The 10,000-nt window shown below is 38.0% G+C and overlaps 1 protein-coding gene across 4 annotated transcripts in view; it reads right to left on the bottom strand.

Moving 5' to 3' along the window:
* The window catches only part of LOC122257674 (uncharacterized), a 139,679-nt gene that overhangs the window by 98,956 nt on the left and 30,723 nt on the right, over positions 1–10,000 (bottom strand). For all 4 annotated transcript variants that reach the window (XM_086539487.1, XM_086539489.1, XM_086539486.1 and 1 more), the window contains exon 2: positions 8,713–8,746. The gene's annotated coding sequence lies outside the window, so the exon portion shown is untranslated. The remainder of the gene's footprint in view (positions 1–8,712; positions 8,747–10,000) is intronic.

Genomic DNA, 10,000 nt, shown 5'->3' with positions numbered 1-10,000 from the left:
ATCATTATCGCTGTTATCATTATCATTAATATAATTTTTTTCTCATTATTATAATCATTATTACCATCATCCTTGTTATTGTTATAATAACTATTATTATCATCATCATTGGTATTATTTTTATCAATGTCACATTATCATCATTGTCATTGTTATCATTATCAATATCATTGTTATTATAAACATTATCATTATCGTTAGCATTAATATTATCACCACAATAATAGCAACTACAACAAATAATAATAATACATTAAGCAATACATTAACCAATTAGACTACCTGATATATATATATATATATATATATATATATATATATATATATTTATATATATATATTATATATATATTTATATATATATATATATATATGTGTGTGTGTGTATACTATATATATATACTATATAGATACATATATATACATATATATATATATAGAGAGAGAGAGAGAAAGATCAGTAGATGTGTTTACATATGTATGTGTGTATGTATACATGTATTTATATATACATATACATATACATATATATGTATCTCTCTCTCTATATATATATATATATGTATGTAGGTATATGTATGTAGGTATATGTATGTATGTATATATGTATGTATATAAATAACAATATAAATGTATATACATACATACTATATAAATAAATATTATATATATGTTATATATATATATATATATATATATCATATATGTATTATATATATATATTATATTATATTTACATATATATATGTATATATATATATACATGTGATTGTGTGTGTGTGTGGTTTCTCCTCAGGTATGCCACTCTTCCTCATCTGGCTGTCCCTATAGCACAAAGAGCAGTGATAGTGAAAAGGCATAAATCAAAGTTCCGTGTTGCTGCTGACCGCAGCCCGGCATCTAATGGCCCACAATGTGTGTTTACTTTCATGATGAATATGACGGGGATTACTAACGTTGTGAAAAATTGTGTGCCCTAAATCATGTATATTTAGCCTTACACGTAATTGTCTGTGAAAATTTTGGATACCTTTCATTTTGTGTGTGTGTGCGTGTGTGTGTGCGCGCGCGCGTGTGTGTGTGTGAAGAGCTGGAGATGTTACTGACGAGATTTGATGATTAATTTAAAAATCAGTCGGTAAATGCAGCTGACACTAAATTGCGATTCAAAATCAAATGCGACATGTACATCTTTGAACAAGTTTGAACATCACCGTGTTGATCTAAACGTCAACATTGACGTGTTAACCAGACCACTCTAATGAATCTTCATTGGTCCCACGGTGCATCTTGCACTTATTCACAACGTTCAACTCTGAATTTAACAAATTTCAGTGATGACTTTACCACGCACTCAAAAAAATCTATTGGAATTTTTAAATTTAATTCAAATTCATTATAAATTTGTAAAATCTTTACCAGTTATCCTGTGCAGTGCCCAAGCTTTCTTACAAGTTAAGGCATATCACATGTCTTTGACGACTAAGTGGAATGGTAACACGGATCAATGGCTGGAAGTAACAAGCAGGTCCCCTCTCCCACGATCATTCCCTTCCCCTATATCCGTCCCTCGTACCCCCTGCCCAGATCACTACTTGATACCCCGACCCCCTGCCTCGTGCATGTTATCGACCCCCTTGCCAATCCCTTTCTGATATCCCCGCCTCCACCACGGGACATGCCTGAAGGTGTAAGGCGATCCTATCGTATCCGATGACAAATATTGTATGACAGCCCTTTACTCTTCTGTTCCTTTAAGAGGTCCATGTGAACAGATGGGAACGGGTTCGGTTAAGCGACGAGGAAGAAAAAAAGAGATAATTTCTAATGGTAATTGAAATGCACTTGTCTTGTCTCAAAGAGTATTTTTCTAAAAGTTAAGTGGTACTCATTGAATTAATGTGGCCAGTCAGCATCTCCAGCCCACTCTACTTTCACAGGTAAATTAACTGAGGTTGGCTTCTTAAAATACTTTGCCCCAGGAAATCCTACCGCTACCGGATTTTAGACATTAGAGCAAGATTTTTTTAATAATTTATGCAAGATCGGTTATGCAATGAGTGTGGCTTGTGTGTCACGGCAAAAAATTATTTCTGACTGAATCATTATTGTTATGTATCTATTTCCATCACAGTATTATCTATTTTACTCGTTTATTCTATAAAATCAATTTACCATTAATTCAGTTATAAATTTCTTTAGATCATTATAATCATAAATCATCTTTAATTTCACAATCATTCTTCACCATGTAACAGATGAGACTCTTGGCGATCTAAACACATGGCCATGGACATGGCCTCTTCTAAACTTCATATATAGGACTGCATAACTTGAATCTGCTGTATTGGTGCACTGTGTCGCTACCATATTTGACACATCTCAGACCTAAACTTTTGATTATTAGCAGGTTCGTAATACCCTCTTCAAACACTTACAATCAGCTCATTTCCGTTTTTTTCTGAACTATCCCAGACAAAGATAAAAAATAACAAGGTTGTAATTGCAAACTTTTTATAAACTTTCTCATTACAGAAACATTCCTTCGACACTTTCCCATCGGCCTTAGCCTCTTACCCAACGACAAACCTTCCTGCGCCGTCTTAGTTGAAGATAAAGGATCTAAAACTCCATGGGTGTCTCTACCTACACAACATACTGTACAACCCTTTGCCTCAACGACCTGATAAAGGGGTCCAAACACCCTCGTTCAATTCTGGTGCTCCTTTACCGATACGACCATGCCACCAGTTATCCTACTTAGAAACCAATAACTAAGACTTCTTACAATTTCATACCTCTATGTAACCCCCCCTCCCTCTCCGTCTCCTAAGATGGGAGAAGCGGCAGGGGGCTAAGAGGAGTATAAAAAAGGAACTTCGGATCTTTACTTTCACTGGTAGAATGTTGGTGTTTTACTGTTGCATCTTTTTTTCCATACAGCAGGCAGCGTAGCGGTGACTGGGAAAGGAGGGCCAGCTGAATGGTAAATCTGTTTATATTATACTAAAATTGAATGGATGTGAATCTGAACAGAAACATGTGGAAATGAATAGAGAAAAAATTAGCAAGCCATGTTACATCCGGACAAAAAGACACACACATAACAAATAAACAGCCATCCTCCTCCTATTATCATATACGCATCTGACCTTAGCAAACTGGACCTGCCCGCTCGCCAGCCTGCCCTGCCAGACTTGTCCCAGCCACCCCTCCCCCTACCCCTTCCTGGAAGACCGTGCGGGATACTTAGTAGATTCCTGTGGCGGGAGGTCTGCCAGGGGACGTGGCGACTAGTCTGGTCCATCACACTACTACACTCTCACATCTTCACACTGCCGTTGCTCTTTTATCTCACTATTAGATGGCTTTGTCACTGTGATACTTCCATATTTTCTCACTAACCTGACACAATTTTGACATTTGATTATCCCCACATTACCACGTCATACCAATAATTCCACTCCATTTTCACACTTTCCCCCACACTACAGCTAACGCACCAAACATTATTCACTAAAGACCTTCCTCTTTATAATGTTCGAAATCAAACAATGTTTTATCTGGTTCATGACTCAGGAGATTCTTGTTGGATGATGTTCACACGGAAGACATCCTCACATCCATAAGTAGGAAAGAGAGGTTCCATCACGTACAACGAACTAAAAACAAATAATGCCGCCAAGGTCGTGGGTAGCGAGGAATGAGGGGGGAGAGAGAGGGAGTGAAAGAGAGGAAAAACGAAAAAAAAAGTTTGAAAGAGAGAGAGTAAAGAGCGAAAGAGAGAGGGAGAGAGATGAAACTTTAAAAAATAAAAATAAAAAGACGTTAGGAAATACATATTTAAATACTTAAAACCTCCAAAACGCTATGGGACCGGAGTATTTATGGACATTTCCAAACTATTCATATCTTAAAGTGGCATAACGACCTCAGGAGAACTCTAAACAAACAGTCCCAAGAAAACAATGAAGGAATTTCAAGAAAAGAAAACTCAAGCAAACAGATTTTCAAGAAAACATTAAGGATGTTTCCCCTCGCGGATGGGAAACACCCGCAAACACCTGGGTATAAAAGAACACACCTGGAAAGAGCTTGAGACGCCTTGGTTTGTGATGTCTGGAGATTGTGCCGCTTTCAGAATACAAATTAGAGGTTCATTATGAGGTTTGTTCAGCCATCCCGGTGCGAGGAGGTTATAAAGTTTATTTAATGAAAATAGTTGTTTGTGTTACTAGTTAACGTTATTTAACAAACAAGAAGGCGGATCAAAAGAAGCTTTTCACAACATCCTTGAATATGTTTCCCTGCACAAAGATGTCGATTTTGCTTAAATACAACTAATATCAAAACACAATTAAGAACATCTGGTCTCACGACAGCCATGCACATCAAAGTGTTTATTTCGAAAGAAATGGATTGCGGAAAAAAGGTCTGTTACAACGCATGGGGCTGTTCTGAACGGAATCACGAGACCTAGCATTACTCTGTCTCTCTTAACAGAATGTAAAAATAAATGTGGGCCATGAAGGAGGTGGAAAATATATCATCTTCGGCCTATAAAGATAGCGGAATGGGTCTCCAGGCCTTGTGTTCATGGGATAATGAGACAATCCCATTATTAGTGCGTCGTAACGCCTCCGTAAACGTGCCATTTTCTTTTTCTTACTTTTATTATTAGTTTTACATTTTCGCTTTTTATTTTTCGTTTTTTTTAGGGGGGACGTTAGCAATTGAGAGGCATTAATCTTTAAGGACCTTTACCTGTTCTCCCAGAATATCTGCGTTCGTAAATGTTAAAACAAGCTTCTAACACACAGTTGCGAGTAGACATGTACGGATGATACAATAAACCGATACGCGAGTGTTGTAATTCAAGGAGAAATGGATAAAATAAAAACAGGACATGTCTTTAAAATAATATCAACAAACAATTCGATAAATAAAAACGTGGATATGAAAAGTACATCCCTCCCTTTCCTTTACAAAGAGGTTCATTAAAAAATATATATATATATATTATCCGAAATATACAGAAACCACTGCGAAACACAACCGAGAACCACCGCAGGGGCTTCTGCTAGAGTGATTGACATGTGAAACCCCGGCCAATGTCATGCCTCCCTTTGGGCTCTGCAATGGACCTGAGTGACCCAACTCCTTCACACTTTTTTGCGGCGTCCTCGGTCCTTTCGCGGTTAATGCGCTCTTTTATTCTCTCTCACGAGGCCGGCTCTATCATTCTTCTTCCACTGATACCTCGATTTTTTCTGCACGTCCTTAAGGTAGCATTACCATGATAACAAATACCTCTTATTGCTATCACTTCCAGCAATAACGGACAAGTTCCATTTACTAGACAAATTGCAGTGTGTGTGTGTGTGTGTGTGTGTGTATACGCACACACACACTATATAGATAGATAGATAGATAGATATATACATAAATATGTATCTATATATCTATCTATCTCTATATATATATATAGAGAGAGAGAGATACATATATATATATATGTATGTATATATATATATATATATGTGTATATATATATGTGTGTGTGTATGCATTATATATATATATATATATATATATATATATATATATATATATATATATATATATATATATATAGTATGTGTGTGTATGTGCGTGCATCTACATCTACATACATACTAAAATACACAACGTGTCCTCTCTCTCTCTCTCTTTATCGCTTATTTTACGTTTATTCTATTTTTCTTTCATTAATTTCACATGTTATGATAGATATATAAGTGAGATGAAACCTAAAAATAAATGAAACAATCATATTCCAAAAATACCATCAATTACTATTACCCGAGTTTAATTTTTTACCCGACTTATCAGAGAATTATGCATAGCAAATGCCAATGTGCAATCAAGAGAAGGGAGGCATTCATAAAATCAAGAAAAAATCATAAAACGGTACTTACAAAAGAAGCAACCAACGACAAAGTACCGGAAGTGCAGCATTTAAGGATCCAGAAACAATGGTTTATGTTACGGCAACATCCTTACACTCTCCCCTCATTCCACCTCTCCCTCTGGGTAAAGTCCTTCAACATCCCCCTTAAAACCCCTTTTTGCCGTGGCAATCACGCAATTCCGCACACTTCATTCACTAAGTAGCTTATATTGATCAATTATTTGTGGGAACGCTATGGAAGGAGGAGACGGAATAGGGTCAAGGACTTGTGAGTTTCATTATCTGGCTGCTATGTTTTACTCGTCTTTTTCGTGTCCTTTTTTGTTCTATCAGCTACTACCTCTCTGTTCATTCCATTGTTTCCACCATTTTACTTGTTAAATGATAAATTTTATTGCCGCTGCCGCTGAAATCATCACTGCTTTGTCATTTAATATATCAGTTAATATATTCCTTACTATAATTATGCTTCCAACAAAATAAGAATCTGTTGCGACCATCAGTAAATCCTTACAAAGATCTTATCAAATTTCTGCACTTCCTATTCTCGCCTCTACCCTATTTCCTCTTCCTTTACCTTTCCACCCTATTTTCCCCATGTGCCTCTTCCGCCCATATTTCTTTCCTTTCTTCCCTGTGTTCTTAGGCATCATCCTTTTCACTCTTCCCCATTTATCCCTTCGACCCACAATGCACTTCTACACCCCTCCTCCATGTTCTTTATCTTCCTTAATTTATTCCTGCCCGTGCACCTCCTCCCCTTCCCCAAATGCAATCAAGCGTAGGTAGCGATGACGGCCACCAACGCTTCGCGTGCCAGAGCTGGGTTCTCCGGTGCCACAGAAGGTCACTGGAGGACGTTCTGTTCGCATGGCCGACTGGTTCCGCATTTTTTCCTCTTGGATGCGTTTTCTTCGTTTTTTATTTATTTTTCATATGTAGTGTTATTCTTCTTTTTTTCTTTGATGTTTTGATAGTATCTTTATACTTGGTATGTTTTTAATATAATTTTCTTTAATCTCATTACCACGATCGATACTTCCTCATAATAAACATTTTGAAAAATTATCATTGCTATTATCGTAATTACCATTAACAACATTAGCATTGTCATTAATATATCCTACTGTAATCAGGCTCCTCTAATAGCCATCCCGCAGCGGCGTGCAAAGGGCGGTGGTCCCTTCCTTGTACTTCTAATTATAGCCTCTCTCCCCTCTACCCTTCCCCCTACCTACCCCCTTCTATTCTATCCCTTCCAGTTTAGCAACACGGAATGGAATAAGTGAAGGGGAAAAAGCTGCCGTATTTATCTTCTTTGCGAGGCTTTATGTGGCAGGCTTTATAAAGGTTTTATCGGAGGATTAGGCTGCTTCCCGTTCCCTGGACCTCCCCTCTCTCCCTCCTTCCTTCATTCCTCCCCTTCCCACTTCTCTGCCTCCCCTCTCCCTTCAACACTTTTTCTACGCGTGTGCAGGGAAGCATATCGGAAGAAGTCCGAACGTGTTGTTGGTCGTGTGGAGATTTGATGGCGTCCTTTCGCACAGCTGATACCCGTACTTGGTGCTGCATGTTTGTTTGTTTGTTCTCTCTCATCTAATTTTTTGCTTGATGTGCCTTGCGTTATTCGTATTGTTCCAGTGTGCTTTTATGTTGTTTTATCATTATTACTGGTATTATCATATCACAAACATCACTTTTACCATTACCCATCACGACAGTCACATTACTAAAATTACCATAGTCATTTAATCGTTCTTACCACAATAATTTATTTATATCGACGCATTGGTGCAGTTGTTGATTGTTCCGATCAGGATACAACAAAATTAAATGTCTTACACGTAACAGCATAACTCGTCCCTATAAACCCACCCAGCCAGTACATTTTTCATACCCTGCGCGGACCCTGGACATGCTAAATAAAGTGAGTTTGGTACATGACCCACGCCGATCTATACTACCCGTTACCCTTTATAACGCATTAATGATGCAAGGCTCATATACGTTATCGTGTAAACAGTACCCACCACTACTATGCCGTACGTACAGGGAAAAAATAAGGCATTTTGATATCCTTAGCCAGCTCCCCGCCCTCTCGCGCCGTCCCACGCTCCTTCCCGGTTCGCGTCCTTGGGCGGCCTCCACAGATCCTTCGCAAGTCTTTGAAGGCTGGAGGAGGTGAGGGGGGAGGGAAGGCTTTCATCTTTTCGACATGCGAAGCTCCAAATGAGGAGAAGAGAGGATCATGTCTTCCCTCTTCGTCCCGTTTTCTGTGATATTTTTTCTAGGCGTGCTTAGGGTGATGTTATCCACTACTTACCTGGCGCGGGAGACCTCAAAGGAGACTTAACTAGTACATAATCATATATATGTGCGCGCGTGCATGTATGTTTGTGTTTTGGTATATGTGTGATTATAATCTTTCTATCAATTTTTCGAACCAAATTTGCCTGACTTCATTTCTCTTAACATATTGCATAACCTGTCAATGTGTAAGAAATATGCCATAAAACTATTATAAAAGCACAGGAAGTAGCTCATTGCCTTGAAATAGTGTTGCTTACGTTAAGGATATCGACGCATTTTTTTCATTCATATCTATCATCTATCAGTTCGTTGTTGCATGCTGCTTTTCCACACGTTTTTGAAATGTAAAAATGAAATATCCGAAATTCACACAATAGAATTGTATAAATTCCACTGAAGTGGAAAAGGAAAGGAAAATGACACAATACATAATTGGAAGAAAAGACACTAACCTCAAATGCTGGTCACCTGACGAGGAAATTATTTCTGAAAAATAAAAATATAATCATTAGCTTGGTTATTTGATATTTTAATAAGAATAAGTCTGGTATATCTAACTTTTACAATGCCATCGCATTTTTTGACAGAAACGTTAATGCACTTGTCAATACTATTCATAGCACCCAGCACAATTTCATTAATTTTAAAAAAAATCCAAGCATATCCAAATATGAGAAGAACGTGTGACAATGGGTCTACCGCCAAGAAATCACAAGAACTTAATTTTTGAAATATCAATATGATCACCACTGCCACTAAAACTATCAGTTTTATCACTATCATCATTATCATTACTTAACACTAAACACATTGTGATCACTTTCACAATCATGCCTTTAATATTACTTAATACACAATCGTCACGCCATCATTACTCATATTATCAGTTCAACATTCTTGATTATAACCTGATTCAACCTAACACAATTAGATAATGCGCACATATAATCACTATAAGAACACCATCACCTAAAAGCGTCAAAATCTCAAAGCAAAATTTCTCTGACGATGATCAGGCAAGGCAGCCTTTAAAGGGACACCGCCCTAGACACCTACAGACAACCCTCACCCCCTCCCCACCCCTACTACTACCCCTTCCCTACCACCATATCCCTACCCTCCCCCGGCCCCCACCTCTCTGCCTCCACCGTGTGACCTTTGTATGTACACGCAGGGAGGCACCAGCTTCCGGCAGATAGATAAACAGACTCGTGGTACATTTCCTCACATGGCAAGAGCGGCCCGATTTGCATATCACTTTGCCTTTGAATCATTTCTCGATCATTCGTAGTCGAAAAGAGGCATCGATCACAGGCTCGTTAGGCGCGGAGAAAAAAAGGTATGCAAATTAGTGTAGATCCTATCGTTTGGTGAGATCCCGCAACATTTTTCTTTCCTTTTTTTTCTTCGGTTTCTAACCAGCAAGCGTGAGTATTAACGTGGTAGGTCATTTATAACTTGTGAATGTCACACATAATAATTGTAGAATGTTTGTCTATACTTTTTCCTGCTTGTTTTATTAAGTTAACTTTGAATGTGTGGCGAAGGGGCAGATGAAGGGTTCTATATATTTGCCTTTCTTATCGATTATTTCCGGTCTCTCCTTTCTTTTCGACTTCCCTTTTTTTCTCTTTCCTTTCCCTCTCCCTCCTTCCTTCTATCCTACTCTCTCTCTCTCTTCCATTTTCTCTCCATCACTCACTCCCCTCTCTGTCACTCACCTCCCTCCCTCTCTCCCTC

This window comes from Penaeus japonicus, unplaced genomic scaffold (genome assembly GCF_977035675.1).
Source record: "Penaeus japonicus unplaced genomic scaffold, GWHDUDI00000001_assembly GWHDUDI00000009, whole genome shotgun sequence".
Lineage (NCBI taxonomy): Eukaryota > Metazoa > Arthropoda > Malacostraca > Decapoda > Penaeidae > Penaeus > Penaeus japonicus.
Note: the sequence above shows the minus strand (reverse complement) of the source record. Positions and strands in the feature narration are given on the sequence as shown.